We start from the raw sequence: 14034 nt of genomic DNA on the forward strand, positions 1-14034 counted from the left end.
TTTTAACAACAGATAACTGTATAATACAGGCTGACTATATAATGAAAGCTGCTGTCAATCAAAGGGGACGGGGAAAGGCTTTAGACAGTTCCGTACTCAAGCAGTGCAAAAATGATGGTTGCTGTCATTTTCTTGCATAAATAAAAGTATTTCATTGATTTCTGCTTGGCTTTAAAGGGATAGTTCACTTTGAAATTAAATTTTGGTATGTTTTAGCTTACCTCAAGGGCATCCAAGATGTAGGTGTCTTTTTTTCCGCAGTAGTTTCAATTTTGATATTTTTAGATCAAACCATTCTTGTCTGTCAGTCATATAATGCAGGTCTGTGGTGGTGCGGTAAAGTAGGTTTTATGTTGGACATTCGTTAGACATTCGCCAAGCAAATTAAGGGACTGTCTCAAAACTGCACACACACACACACACACACACACACACAAATAAGCATTCCAAGGTGCGAACCCACGCAAAGCATACTAATAAAATGTAAAGATGTGAATTAAGTGGACAACCTATTTTTTGTCAAATAGGCCTAGATAGTTTTAAGCTATGAATGGGATATTCACTATGAATGGGTACATGGTTATTACATTGTACTCCCAAAATTTCATTTTACCTTATAGAAACAGGTGATATCACACCACCTGGAATTTGTTCACTAACCCTTGGAACACACCATACACGACTTGAATTTGGAAAATGTAATTTAGTCTATTTTTAATGAATTTTTGAAATACGCAAATCTATATAACTTCCTGGTCATGTGACCTGATGATGTCACACCACATGTAATGTATTCACCAACCCTTGGAACACACCATACACGACTTGGACTTGGAAAATGTCATTTCGTCAATTTTTAATGAATTTTTGAAATACACAAATCTGTATAACTTCCTGGTCATGTGACCTGATGATGTCACACCACCTGGAATTTGTTCACCAACCCTTGGAACACACCATACACAACTTGGATTTGGAAAATATCATTTCGTCAATTTTTAATGAATTTTTGAAATACGCAAATCTATATAACTTCCTGGTCATGTGACCTGATGATGTCACACCACATGTAATGTATTCACCAACCCTTGGAACACACCATACACGACTTGGACTTGGAAAATGTCATTTCGTCAATTTTTAATGAATTTTTGAAATACACAAATCTGTATAACTTCCTGGTCATGTGACCTGATGATGTCACACCACCTGGAATTTGTTCACCAACCCTTGGAACACACCATACACAACTTGGATTTGGAAAATATCATTTCGTCAATTTTTAATGAATTTTTGAAATACGCAAATCTATATAACTTCCTGGTCATGTGACCTGATGATGTCACACCACATGTAATGTATTCACCAACCCTTGGAACACACCATACACGACTTGGACTTGGAAAATGTCATTTCGTCAATTTTTAATGAATTTTTGAAATACACAAATCTGTATAACTTCCTGGTCATGTGACCTGATGATGTCACACCACCTGGAATTTGTTCACCAACCCTTGGAACACACCATACACAACTTGGATTTGGAAAATATCATTTCGTCAATTTTTAATGAATTTTTGAAATACGCAAATCTATATAACTTCCTGGTCATGTGACCTGATGATGTCACACCACATGTAATGTATTCACCAACCCTTGGAACACACCATACACGACTTGGATTTGGAAAATGTCATTTCATCAATTTTTAATGAATTTTTGAAATACGCAAATCTATATAACTTCCTGGTCATGTGACCTGATGATGTCACACCACCTGGGATTTATTCACCAACCCTTGGAACATTTTTACAGGTTTTCTAAAGTATTCTATTTTTTATTTTTCTAATTGATATTAAAAGAGGAATTTGACAAAGCTGTGAAATTAGATTGATTTCACAAGTACACTCTCAGAAAATAAAGTACATAATTGTACCTTTAGGGGTACAATGGCTTGTCACTGGGGCTGTACCCTCAAGGGTACAATATTGTACCCTTGGCATAAGGTACATATTTGTACCCTTGTGATGTGTACCTTAAGAGACCAATCTTGTACCTGTGGTGACAATTTTGTACCTTTATTTAACAATAGAAAAATGGACCCTTCAAAAATGGTACAAAATTGGCTTTGACAGGGTACAATCGTTGACAACAATGATATATATATATATATATATATATATATATATATATATATATATATATATATATATATATATTTATATATATATTTATATTTATATTACACACACGCTGAATTAAAATCAGAATTTATTAAATCCTTTTCATTTTCACATTTTCCAACATTTCATTTTAAACTCAATGTCTAACTGTGACATAAATTATTATCATCCGAGTAAATGTCATTTGCCTGAAAGTCCATTTCATGTCCTTTCATCTCGACGTCGGTTACTTCTATGCCTGCTTCTGATATTTTCTGAAGGACCTCCTCGGTTGAAAGTCCGGTAAGAACCATGAGTAACCGTGCTATGACTTCTTCTCCACCGATGGCCAAAAGAAAGAAAGACCCGGAACTGGACATTCTTTTAAATTGAGATTCAAGCAGCCAATCAGGGCTGGCTCTACATACACTCTCAGAAAATAAAGTACATAATTGTACCTTTAGGGGTACAATGGCTTGTCACTGGGGCTGTACCCTCAAGGGTACAATATTGTACCTTAACCTTTAAAAGAAACGATACATATATGTAACTTTTAATGCTTTTTGATCCTCAAAAAGTTACATATATGTACCTTGAGGTCCAACAGCAAAAACTCCAGTGTTAATTGAACTCTCCTGGGAGTTTATATGACTCCAGACTCAAGAGTGTTGAAGTTAATGATCTAATTAAGTGATTCATTGAGTGATGATTGACCATTATTGAAGACACCTGATGTTAACAAGCAGAATCACGGAAGGAGAAAATTGAATTTTTTAAGACACTGTTATGGAGATCAGTGTTTGCTTTAGTTGGGCTCTTGACCCTTAAATCATTAACTTTAGAATTTGTTTGGCTGTTGTATCTGAATTATAACTGCCAGATGAACAAAGAGAAAAGTTGATCAGGTGGTGTTGGTTATGTTTTGACATAATCATAATTTAACCTGAATCACTGAACTCATTTAGAATCTAATCTCAGGCTTAAATGTATATTGTTGATTTCAGCATCACTGTGGTTCTACAGCAAAAGATTTTCAGCATTTTCAATATAATCCAAATATTCTTAAAAGTTGTTCTGATCGAAAGACATTGAAAATTACTTTATGAAGAAACACTGACATCAATAATCAGCCTGTGAATCTCAACAATGGTGACAATAATAAAGCATGTTGCAGTGCATCCTGGGTGCCACCAATCAAAACTCATTCATGGCTCCCATCATGCATTGCGGTATGAATAAATTATGATCTGAATTGTCTTACTAATTTCCTTTTCCTAATTGAATATTCTGTTTGTCACCATTGTTGAGATTCATACACTGATTCTTGATGTCTGTGTGTGCCTAAAAGAAATATTTGTTTTATCAGATCAAATCCTTTAGATTATTTCAAAAATTCTGGATCTTATGCTGTGGAATCACAGTGATGCTGTAATCAACAATATACATTTAAGTCAGAGATTAGACTTTAAATGAGTTCAGTGATTCAGGCCAAATTATGATTAAGTCAAAACATAACCAACACCACCTGATCAACTTAGCTCTTTGTTCATCTAGCCATTATAACTCAGATACAACAGCCAAACAAAACCTAATGTTAACAGATTAAGGGTCAAAAGACCCAACAAAAGCAAATACTGATCTCCATAACGGTGTCTTAAAAAATATATTTTCTCCTTCAGTGATTCTGCTTGTTAACATCAGGTGTCTTCAATAATGCTCAATCATCACTCAATGAATCACTTAATTAGCTCATTAACTTTAGCACTCTTGATTGTTAATTTAACACTCATATTTTAACACTTTAACACTCTTGAGTCTGGAGCCAAATAAACTCCCAGGAAAGTTAATTTAACACTGGAGTTTTTGCTGTGTTATAATGATTTAATATCAGTAAATTGACTTACAAAACTTTTATTTCCTTTATTTCAAGGCAACTCAAATATAGTGATAAGTTAAAATCTACCTTAAATGATTAAGGTATCATTAAAACCCTTAAAAAAAAACTTTTTTTTTACAAAAAAAAATAAAAATAATAATTACTTAGCAGAGGCTGTCTTTTGATATTGTACCTTAACCTTTAAAAGAAACGGTATATATTTGTACCTTTTAATGGTTGGGGACATATATGTACCTTTTTGACCCTCAAAAAGGTACATATATGTACCTTGGGGGACAGAAATGGACTCCTGCTGTACCCCTATTTCTGAGAGTGTAATGACCATTCACATTAAGAAATACATGTTTTGTCATATTTTCATAGAGGAAAAAGAAATTAAGTGCATACAGTTAGCTCATGACATCCCTTTATTGAAGAAAACATACAGAAGTTAAACAATCAAGAGTTTGATTTAATTTTCGTCTGTTTCTTTAAATATTAACAAATGTGAACTTATGGTCTTGGGATTTTGTAATATCACCGTTATCTAGGCTAGTATAACAGTGAAATAAGTAGTTGCATGTCTTATAACTGTAAAACCAAATGCTATATTTCAAAAGGCACCAGAGTTTTTACTAAAATGATGTTAATAACATACCAATTACACTTATACACTCATAAATAGGTTTTACTTTGAACAATAATAATTTCTTCCTCCACAAAGGATTAATGCACAATTTGGAATAGTAAATAAATCAAGGTTAGAAACAAAAAATTTTTTTAATGACAATTGGTTTGGGAATTTTGGTTGTGGAAATTGATTAAAGATGATGGTATCTTTAGTTTTATAGAACTTACAAATATTTAGCTAATATTTAATATATTGGTTTGGGAAAACAGTGAAGTTTAAGATCATGACTTTGCTCTCTTGCAGATTCAATGTGACAGGTGTTGTAGGTGGTTTCACATTTTATGTGTAGGCCTACAGCTACCGTGCAATAGTTCTGAAATGGAATGGTTCTGTGTGTTGTGCAGGACGCAGTAAAAAGGGACAAACAACAGGTAAACAGTTAGCCTATATGGTAAATATGTGACATGGCCCATCATCATTTTGAGTTGCTCCTTTGACCAAGACACAATTTTTCCATTAAATCTCTGTTTTTTTGTGAAATTTAATTTTAGGCTTATTAGATTATTTTTTTGTTGTTGTTTTTCCTGACACAATTTTTGAATTGCTTGCTGTCATTAACACTTTTTGTTCTTATATATATATTATATATATTTATATAATATATATTTATCAAAAAAAAATCAAACATTTTTAGTCATTACTTTAGAGAAAGAGAATGAAGCATTATAAATAAACATTGTGATATCAAAATGATAGATCATGTCACATCTAATATGAATAGAGATGTCCTTCTACACTCAAAAAAAAGATTATGTCTAAACATAAGATTTATGTATTTGAATTGCATATAGCAGTGGTTCTCAACTCCAGTCCTCGAGACCCGTTGCTCTGCACATTTTGTATGTCTCTCTTATCTGACACACTCAGTTCAGTTCATGGAGTCTCTCTTAACGAGCTGATGATCTGATTCAGGTGTGTTAAATAAGGGAGACATACAAAATGTGCAGAGCAGCGGGTCCCGAAGACTGGAGTTGAGAACGTACTCGGTTACTAACACTGTTAACCCTTGCTGTAAAATTCTGACAATATAATACCATTTTCCATTAAAACAGTAATATACCGTAGAAAATAAAAATAGCCTACAGGAATATACTGTAAATTAACAGTGCTCAAAGTCGACACTCAGAGGCTGTTTTCCCAATCACACCCTATACCCTCATTCACTATTCCCTACATTAGTTCACTAATATAGTCCACTTGAATGAAAAGAAGTGAGTGAATTGAGAAACTGATGAACACCTGATAAGCAGAATCACTGAAGGACAGAGAAACAAGAACAGAAAAAAGAGAAACACAAAAACTACAACTGACTTCCAGCCACACTGAGTGTGAAACCAGTTTACAAGCCAGTTTACGATTATTTCTTTCATACATGTACAAAAGTTCTTGTTGAGAATTAACAGAGATTTAGTTATTAATAAAATTTGTTGTCACCATGATGGAGATCAGTATTTGCTTTAGTTGGTCTCTTGTCCCTGGACTTCTTACCATTCATCTCTCTCTGGCTGCTGTAACGGTGAGTTTATAAAACACATTTGTTATGGCAAGAAAAAGTCAAGAGGAAAATGGTCAGGTGTTTTTATTTTTTCGTGATGATGTCACAATCATCCTGAACATGTCTGATTTTCAGATTTTTCCTGTATATAGTCATTGAAATTATAGTTATCTCATATTTAGCATATATCTGTGAATCTACAAAATGAAATCAATATTTCTGTAATCAGGTCTTCTGAAGAATATTGTAATCATATAATGCATTCAATTTTATTTTACTCCTGCTTGACTCAGACACACACAGACATCAACAATCAGCATATGAATCTCAACAATGGTGAAAAGTTTCATGTCGCAATGCATGCTGGGTTCCAGGATAATATAAAACTCCCAGCATGCACTGCTGCATGAATAATAATAATAATAAAAAAGAAATATTGCCACCATTGTTGAGATTCATGTGCTAAATTGTGATATCGCGGTGTTTCTAAAACACAGTGTAGGTCTGTTTCTCTGGTTATGCATCATGTGTTAAAAAAAAAGAGTCATTGTATCTTATTGCTGCGTTTTCACAGTGGTGGTAATGTAACACTTTACTTGAGGATTAAACTCTGAATAAGTGAGAATGAATTCCTTAGTGAATGAACAGGCAATATGATGATTTTGTCATCATAATCATTATAACTGCAGTCATTCATAAACTGTGTGTGTGCACAAGTGTGATTTGCAAAAACACAGCTCAAGCAGCAAAAGAAAAACTAATGTTTTAGCATCAGCATCCCAACTAAAGCAAGCACTGATCTCTATAACGGTAACTTCAAACCAAACATTTTCAATTAAACATCTCAATAACAACTTCTGTATGACAGAAATAAAGTCATACTGGTTAATAATAAGTGTAATAATGTGTAATGGCTGGAAGTCAGTCGTAGTTATTGTGTTTCTCTATTTTCTGTTCTTGTGTTTCTCTTTTCTTCAGTGATTCTGCTTACAATCACTTACATATTCCCTTAATTATCTCACTGCATCGTTAATTTTTACTCGTAGTGTGGATTTCCCTGAGGGGTTGAAAGGGTTAACTGTGTAAGATAAAAAAGACACACCCACAAAATGTATTTTAACAGTAATAAACTGTAAGTTATAAAACAGGTTTATACTGGCAACACTGTTGCCAGTAGTTTACTGTAAAATTATTTTTTTGGGTCACCATTGTGCAGAAGAGTAGAGCCTGTGCTTCAGTCCAGGAGAAGATCTACAAACATTGATGATATGCTGCATGTTGCTTTATTTAACAGGCGGTGACTGTGTAGTTGCTGATCCAGTGGAAATCTTTTTATGTACAATAGTTTTTTAGTAGTCTCACATGAAAGAAGTTCACAGTAATGCTTTGCTCACATTATTAATGCATTATAAACACTGTCTTGAATGACAGATGTTTGAGGCTAGCCGTTTGGATGGGCTCGAAAGGGGCACCTTTCATGGCCTCCAAAACTGTAGAGAGGTCCCACATAGGGACTGAAGGAGGTCTGGGAGGATTCAGCCTCCTCGCTCCCCTGAGGAAGCGGATGACTAGATCGTTCCTCCCTAATGACTGACCAAGCGTTGTTTCAGAGAACGCTGTAATAGCCGCCACATAGACTTTGAGCGTGGAAGGGGCTCTGCCCTTATCCAACAGCTCCTGTAGGAAGGAGAGAACCTCCGTCACCTCACAATCGAGGGGTGAAAAACCCCGAGCTGTGCACCAGCTGGAGAATACTGACCACTTTGAGGCGTAAAGCCGTCTGGTTGACGGTGCTCTAGCCTGAGTGATAGTGTCTAGCACCCTTACTGAGAGATCAGCGGGTACCCGTTGAGCGCCCACACGTGGAGGGACCACAACTCCGGGTGAGGATGCCAAATCGAACCCCTGGCCTGCGAGAGGAGGTCCCTCCTCAATGGCACTGGCCACGGGGCAGTGTCTGCTAGCTGCATCAGGACTGGAAACCACGGCTGGTTCATCCAGAGCGGCGCTACGAGCAGCACTGAGCATTTCGTTTCCCTGATCCGTTCTAACACCTGAGGCAGGAGGGAGACGGGGGGAAAAGCATAGAGCGGACAGCGCGGCCACGTTCGGGACAGCGCGCTCTCGCTCTTGGAAAAGAACGCGGGGCAGTGAGCGTTTTCGTGGGACGCGAACAGGTCCACCTCCGCTCTGCCGAATCTCTCCCACAACAGCCGGACTGTTTGCGGGTGTAGAGACCATTCGCTCGTAGGAATGTTGTTCCTGGACAGTCTGTCTGGACCCAGATTCTGGATCCCTGGCACATGCACTGCTCTCAGCGAGCGCAAGTTGCGCTGAGCCCATAAAAGGAGGCGTTCCGCCAGCCTGTACAGGTTTAAGGATGTGAGACCGCCCTGGCGATTTATATAGGACACCACAGACATGTTGTCCGAACAGACTAAGACGTGTTGGTCCTTGATTTGGGGACGAAAACGCGCCAGCGCGTTGTCCACTGCCATCATTTCCAGGCAGTTGATATGTTGGAGCTTTTCGCGTTCTGACCACAGGCCGAAAAACGCTCTGCCCTCGAGCAGCGCTCCCCATCCCGATGTGGATGCGTCTGTCGACACCACTAACACTCTCGAGGAAGTCCCCAGGCTTACACCTGATTGGTACCAGTCGCTCGACTTCCAAGGTTTTAGAGCTTCCACACAGCTCTGATTGACCCTGAGACGCAGCCAACCGGATGCCCACGCTCTGCGCGGTACCCGCTCTTTCAACCAGAACTGCAGAGGGCGCATGCGGAGCAAGCCCAGCTGGAGAACTGATGATGCTGAGGCCATAAGACCTAGCATCCTCTGAAATTTCCTGAGCGTGACGGTCGCGCCGCAGCGAAAAAGTTTCGCCGTGCGCTGAATGTCTAGCACGCGCTGTGGTGACAGCCGCGCTATCATAGACTGTGAGTCCAGAACTGTGCCCAGAAACGAAGTCGTTTGACTGGGGTTCAGCGAACTCTTCGTCCAGTTGACTCTGAGACCAAGATTCTCGAGGTGATCGAGTAAAATGGTCCTGTGCTCCACGAGCTCTGATCGCGATTGAGCTAGAATCAGCCAGTCGTCCAAATAGTTCAGCACTCGCATGCCTCTGAGTCTGAGAGGCGCGAGCGCTGCGTCCATGCACTTCGTAAATGTACGGGGTGCCAGGGATAAGCCGAACGGCAGGACTGTATACTGGTATGCCTGGCCCTCGAAAGCGAACCTCAAGTATCGCCTGTGACGTGACGCTATCTGTATTTGAAAATACGCGTCCTTCAGATCTATCGACATGAACCAGTCTCCTCTGCGAATTTGCGCGAGGATTTTACGCAAATCGCACTGGTCGTGAGCATTCTGAAACTGCGTTTCATTAATGCTTTGTTCAGCCGTCTTAGATCCAGTATGGGTCTGAAACCCCCGTCTTTCTTGGGAACCAGAAAATATCTGCTGTACAGCCCCTCTTCGCTTTGAGCCTGAGACACAGGCTCTATAGCCCCTTTGCTCAACAGTTTTGATATTTCGGCGCGAAGTAGGTGTGCTACTTCTGAATTCACCGTAGTCTCGACGCGCGCTGTGAAGCGGCGAAGACGTCGATAAAACTGTAGCGAGTAGCCTTTCTTTATAATGCCTAGCACCCATTCCGAAACCCCTGGAAGCGCTGCCCATGCGTCCGCATGGATGGCTAAGGGCTGGATGCGAAGCGCGCTCTGTTCGCTGGGCGACAGAGGTGCTTCGGTGTGCTGCAGCATAGGCGGGATGCCCGCGAAATTCGGGGCGGGGGGCGCGCTGATCACAGCGGGCAGAGCGCTCGTCCTCAACCCGACTACGGTGCTTAACCGAGTGAGGGAGGGCTGAGCGGGTCCCGGAGGACTCATGGTGTCTGTGAGTAAGTGTGGGCACGGGGAAGCGGGCACATTTACTGCTTTGGATGCGCTGTCTGCCTGGGCAGAGCGAGCGCGCACAGGTTTCGTTTTTACAGAAACCCTGTGACATGTGTGACATAGTGTTTGTGGGCACTGGGAAGTGGGCACGTTTACTATGTTGTTTGCGCGATCGACCTGAGTCGATTTTATGGGCGCGCGCCCTGTGTGAAGGGCTGTGCTTGTGTGTAGGGATGGGCACATAGGAGTGGGCATCAGCGCTACATTTATTGCACCATCGGCCGTGGCCGGAATACCAGAAAATACACTCCGCACCCCTAATCCTTGGTTAGGATTAGGGGTGCGGAGTGCGTGCCTATTACACGCCATTAAAGGGATAGTTTGCCCAAAAATGAAAATTCTGTCATCATTTACTCACCCTCAAGTTGTTTCAAACCTGTATGAATTTCTTTTTTCTGCTGAACACAAAAGAAGATATTTTGAAAAATGTCGGTAACCAAACAGTTGATGGACCCCATTGACTTCCATAGTAGGAAAAAAATACTATGGAAGTCAATGGGGTCCATCAACTGTTTGGTTACCGACATTTTTCAAAATATCTTCTTTTGTGTTCAGCAGAAAAAAGAAATTCATACAGGTTTGAAACAACTTGAGGGTGAGTAAATGATGACAGAATTTTCATTTTTGGGCGAACTATCCCTTTAAGTGCGTATCATATGCACGCGAAAACTGCGTTTCATAAGAACTACAAATACAATTCGTGGTATTCGTACTTTCATGAGATCGGGCTGAGCAAACACATTTACGTTGTGGCAACATCTGCGCGAAATTCAACAACTGAGAGACGACATTCTGACAATATTTTTTTTATGCTAGATATCCCCCATTTAGCATGTTATGTTTTGAGGTTAATTTTTAATTAGTCAGATGTTCGATAATTATAGCCTATACTTTTTAAATATTGTTTATCCTTATTATTATTTAATGGGCCTAACCGTAAATTAGAAACAAAACACCTAAGTAAGTGTACACTTAGAAGAGTAAAAATGACAGAAGGTTACGTTAATTCAACTTTATTAAAACTGCATGGCAATCAATTTGCACTTCCAAAAGTCATACATTTGTGGAAAAAAAACGAAATAAACGAATATACAAATTTATTTTAAGTATAATAAAATAAAACATAAAAAGCAAAGGCAGATCAGAACATTTAATGAACAAAACCGGGTTCTGTACATGGCAGACAGGGGAGCGTAGTCGAAAGCCGGGCGATAAAGGTCGGTAAACGGAATCAGAGGAGGATACATCCACAAATCCAGAGTAGCAAAACTAAATAGCAGACAAATCAAAGGAAAAACTAAACATGTGTGCAAGCGGTTACCAAACATTTTTTTCTCTGAGTTTTGAGTTTTCAAAAAAAGGAAAAAACATTAACGTGCACACCAAGTCTATGCGCTTAAGTTGCTGTCTGTTTGGTTTCCATGGTGACGCGTCTAGCTTGTTACGTGACACCGCAGCCACAACAGCGCTGAATGAATGATGATCTGCTTTTATGTCATTTTTCCTTTTTTACATTTGTTAGCTATGGCATGAAATATCTGATATTCCGATTGTCAAATATATGCAACGCAATAAATATATATAACGCAAAGTATTGCAAGAAAAAAGCAAAATGAATGCGACCTTAAGACAATTTTTTAAATACTCGACGGGCCGGATTAAACAGCCTAACGGGCCGTATGTGGCCCGCGGGCCGTAGTTTGCCCACCCCTGATTTAGTGCATTAAACTTTTTCCTCTACATTATTACTTAGACATCAAGAATCAGTGTATGACTCTCAACAATGGTGACAATCAATGAAATGATTCATGCTGCAGTGCATGCTGGGTACCACCAATCAAAACTCACCCATATCTCCCAGCATGCATTGCGACATTAATAAATTATGCATCTGGGTTTTTTGTAGCTTGTTTTATGATCAGACTTGATCTGATTATCTGGATATTTTGTTTGATTGTCACCATTGTTGAGATTCATATGCAGTTTCTTGATGTCTGTGTGTGTCTAAGTAATGCCATAGATTTAAGTTTTTGTGCACTAAATATTTTTTAATAACCTATTTTAAATAATAGGTATTTGATAAATAACACTGCTAGATATACTGTAGAATTAAATTACTTCTATTATGAATAAAACAATATTAAAATCACAAGTCCTATATAATCAAAGCATTAGATACTACATAAGATCAGGAATTCAGGCAATTATATGATGATATCATCATCAATAAACAGCCAACATCACCCTATCTCATTTTCTCATGGCTTTCTTTGTTACAACAATTGTGCTTTATAAACACACAAGTATAACAACCAAAGAAAAGTTTACATTAAAGAGTCAAGGGTCAAGAGCCAAACTAAAGCAAACGCTAACCACCATCATGGTGACTTTAAAATACAACTATTGATTTCATTAAAACGGAAATGAAATAAAGTCAGTCTGGTTAGTAATAAGTGAAGCTGGTAATGCTGTTTGTGGAGTTGTTTAATCCTCCTCTCCTGAGATCTTCACAGATTTAATGTCTTCTTTTATCTTCAGTTGATTTCATCTGAGGCTGTGGCTGAAGTCAGTTGTAGTTCTTGTGTTTCTCTTTCCTTCAGTGATTCTGCTTGTTAACAGCAGGTGTTCATAATTAATGCTCAATCACCACTTAATTATCTCATTAACTTCAACACTGCTTCAATGGTACTTTAACTCTGTAGTGTGCACACATATGAACACTGAGCAGTGTTAATTTAACATGGGCGTTTTTCTGTGTACTATTACATAAATCTTACCCGTTTCATTTACATATGACTGACAAATATGAATCACATTCAGTTTATTAATACAATTGCATAAATCTTATCTGTTTCATTTATATATGACTTAAAATATGAATCACATTCAGATTATTAATTGGTTTATGTTAAAACTATGTAATCCAAATGGATGGAAATTTTATATGCAATTCAAATACATAAATTGTATGTTTAGACATAATTTTTTTTTGTGTGTGTGTATTTATATATTAATTTATTTTTAAATAATTAAATACATAATTATACTAAACAGTTGCATGGTTCGTATTGATTTTAAAGTTTTACTTTTATAAATAGTTTCCAAATATATGTAAATGTAAATTTTAAATTGTTTAAAAATATTTATTTTTCAATCCACTTTGGTTATAGGCCTAGTAATAAGCCAAAATAGTTATGAAATCACATATAAATATTTAGCTCAATAAAAATATCAATTGTAAAACATTTTAATATCACTTTCTTCAAAACAATATCAGCTTCAATATGAGTGGCTCATGGGCATAAAATATACAATGGTCTTCCACATTAACTTTAAAGCACAAGTGTCTAATGAGTGTAGGCCTACTCAGTGTTATTTATCTTATATGAAAACTCATTAACTTTGTTTGTTATAGAATATCTACACTCACAAAAAAAATTGTGTCTAAAAATAAGATTTATGTATTTGAATTGCATAACAAATTCCCATGCATTTGGATTACATAGTTTTAACATAAACCAATCAATAATCTGAATGTGATTCATATTTTTAAGTCATATCTAAATGAAACAGATAAGATTTATGTAACTGTATTAATAAACTGAATGTGATTTATATTTGTCAGTCATATGTAAATGAAACAGGTAAGATTTATGTAATAGTACACAGAAAAACGCCCATGTTAAATTAACACTGCTCAGTGTTCATATGTGCGCACACTACAGAGGTAAAGGGTGTTGAAGTTAATGAGATAATTAACTGATGATTGAGCATTAATTATGAACACCTGCTGTTAACAAGCAGAATCACTGAAGGAAAGAGAAACACAAGAACTACAACTGACTTCAGCCACAG

The sequence above is a fragment of the Abramis brama genome (genome assembly GCF_963993115.1).
Source record: "Abramis brama genome assembly, chromosome: 2".
Lineage (NCBI taxonomy): Eukaryota > Metazoa > Chordata > Actinopteri > Cypriniformes > Leuciscidae > Abramis > Abramis brama.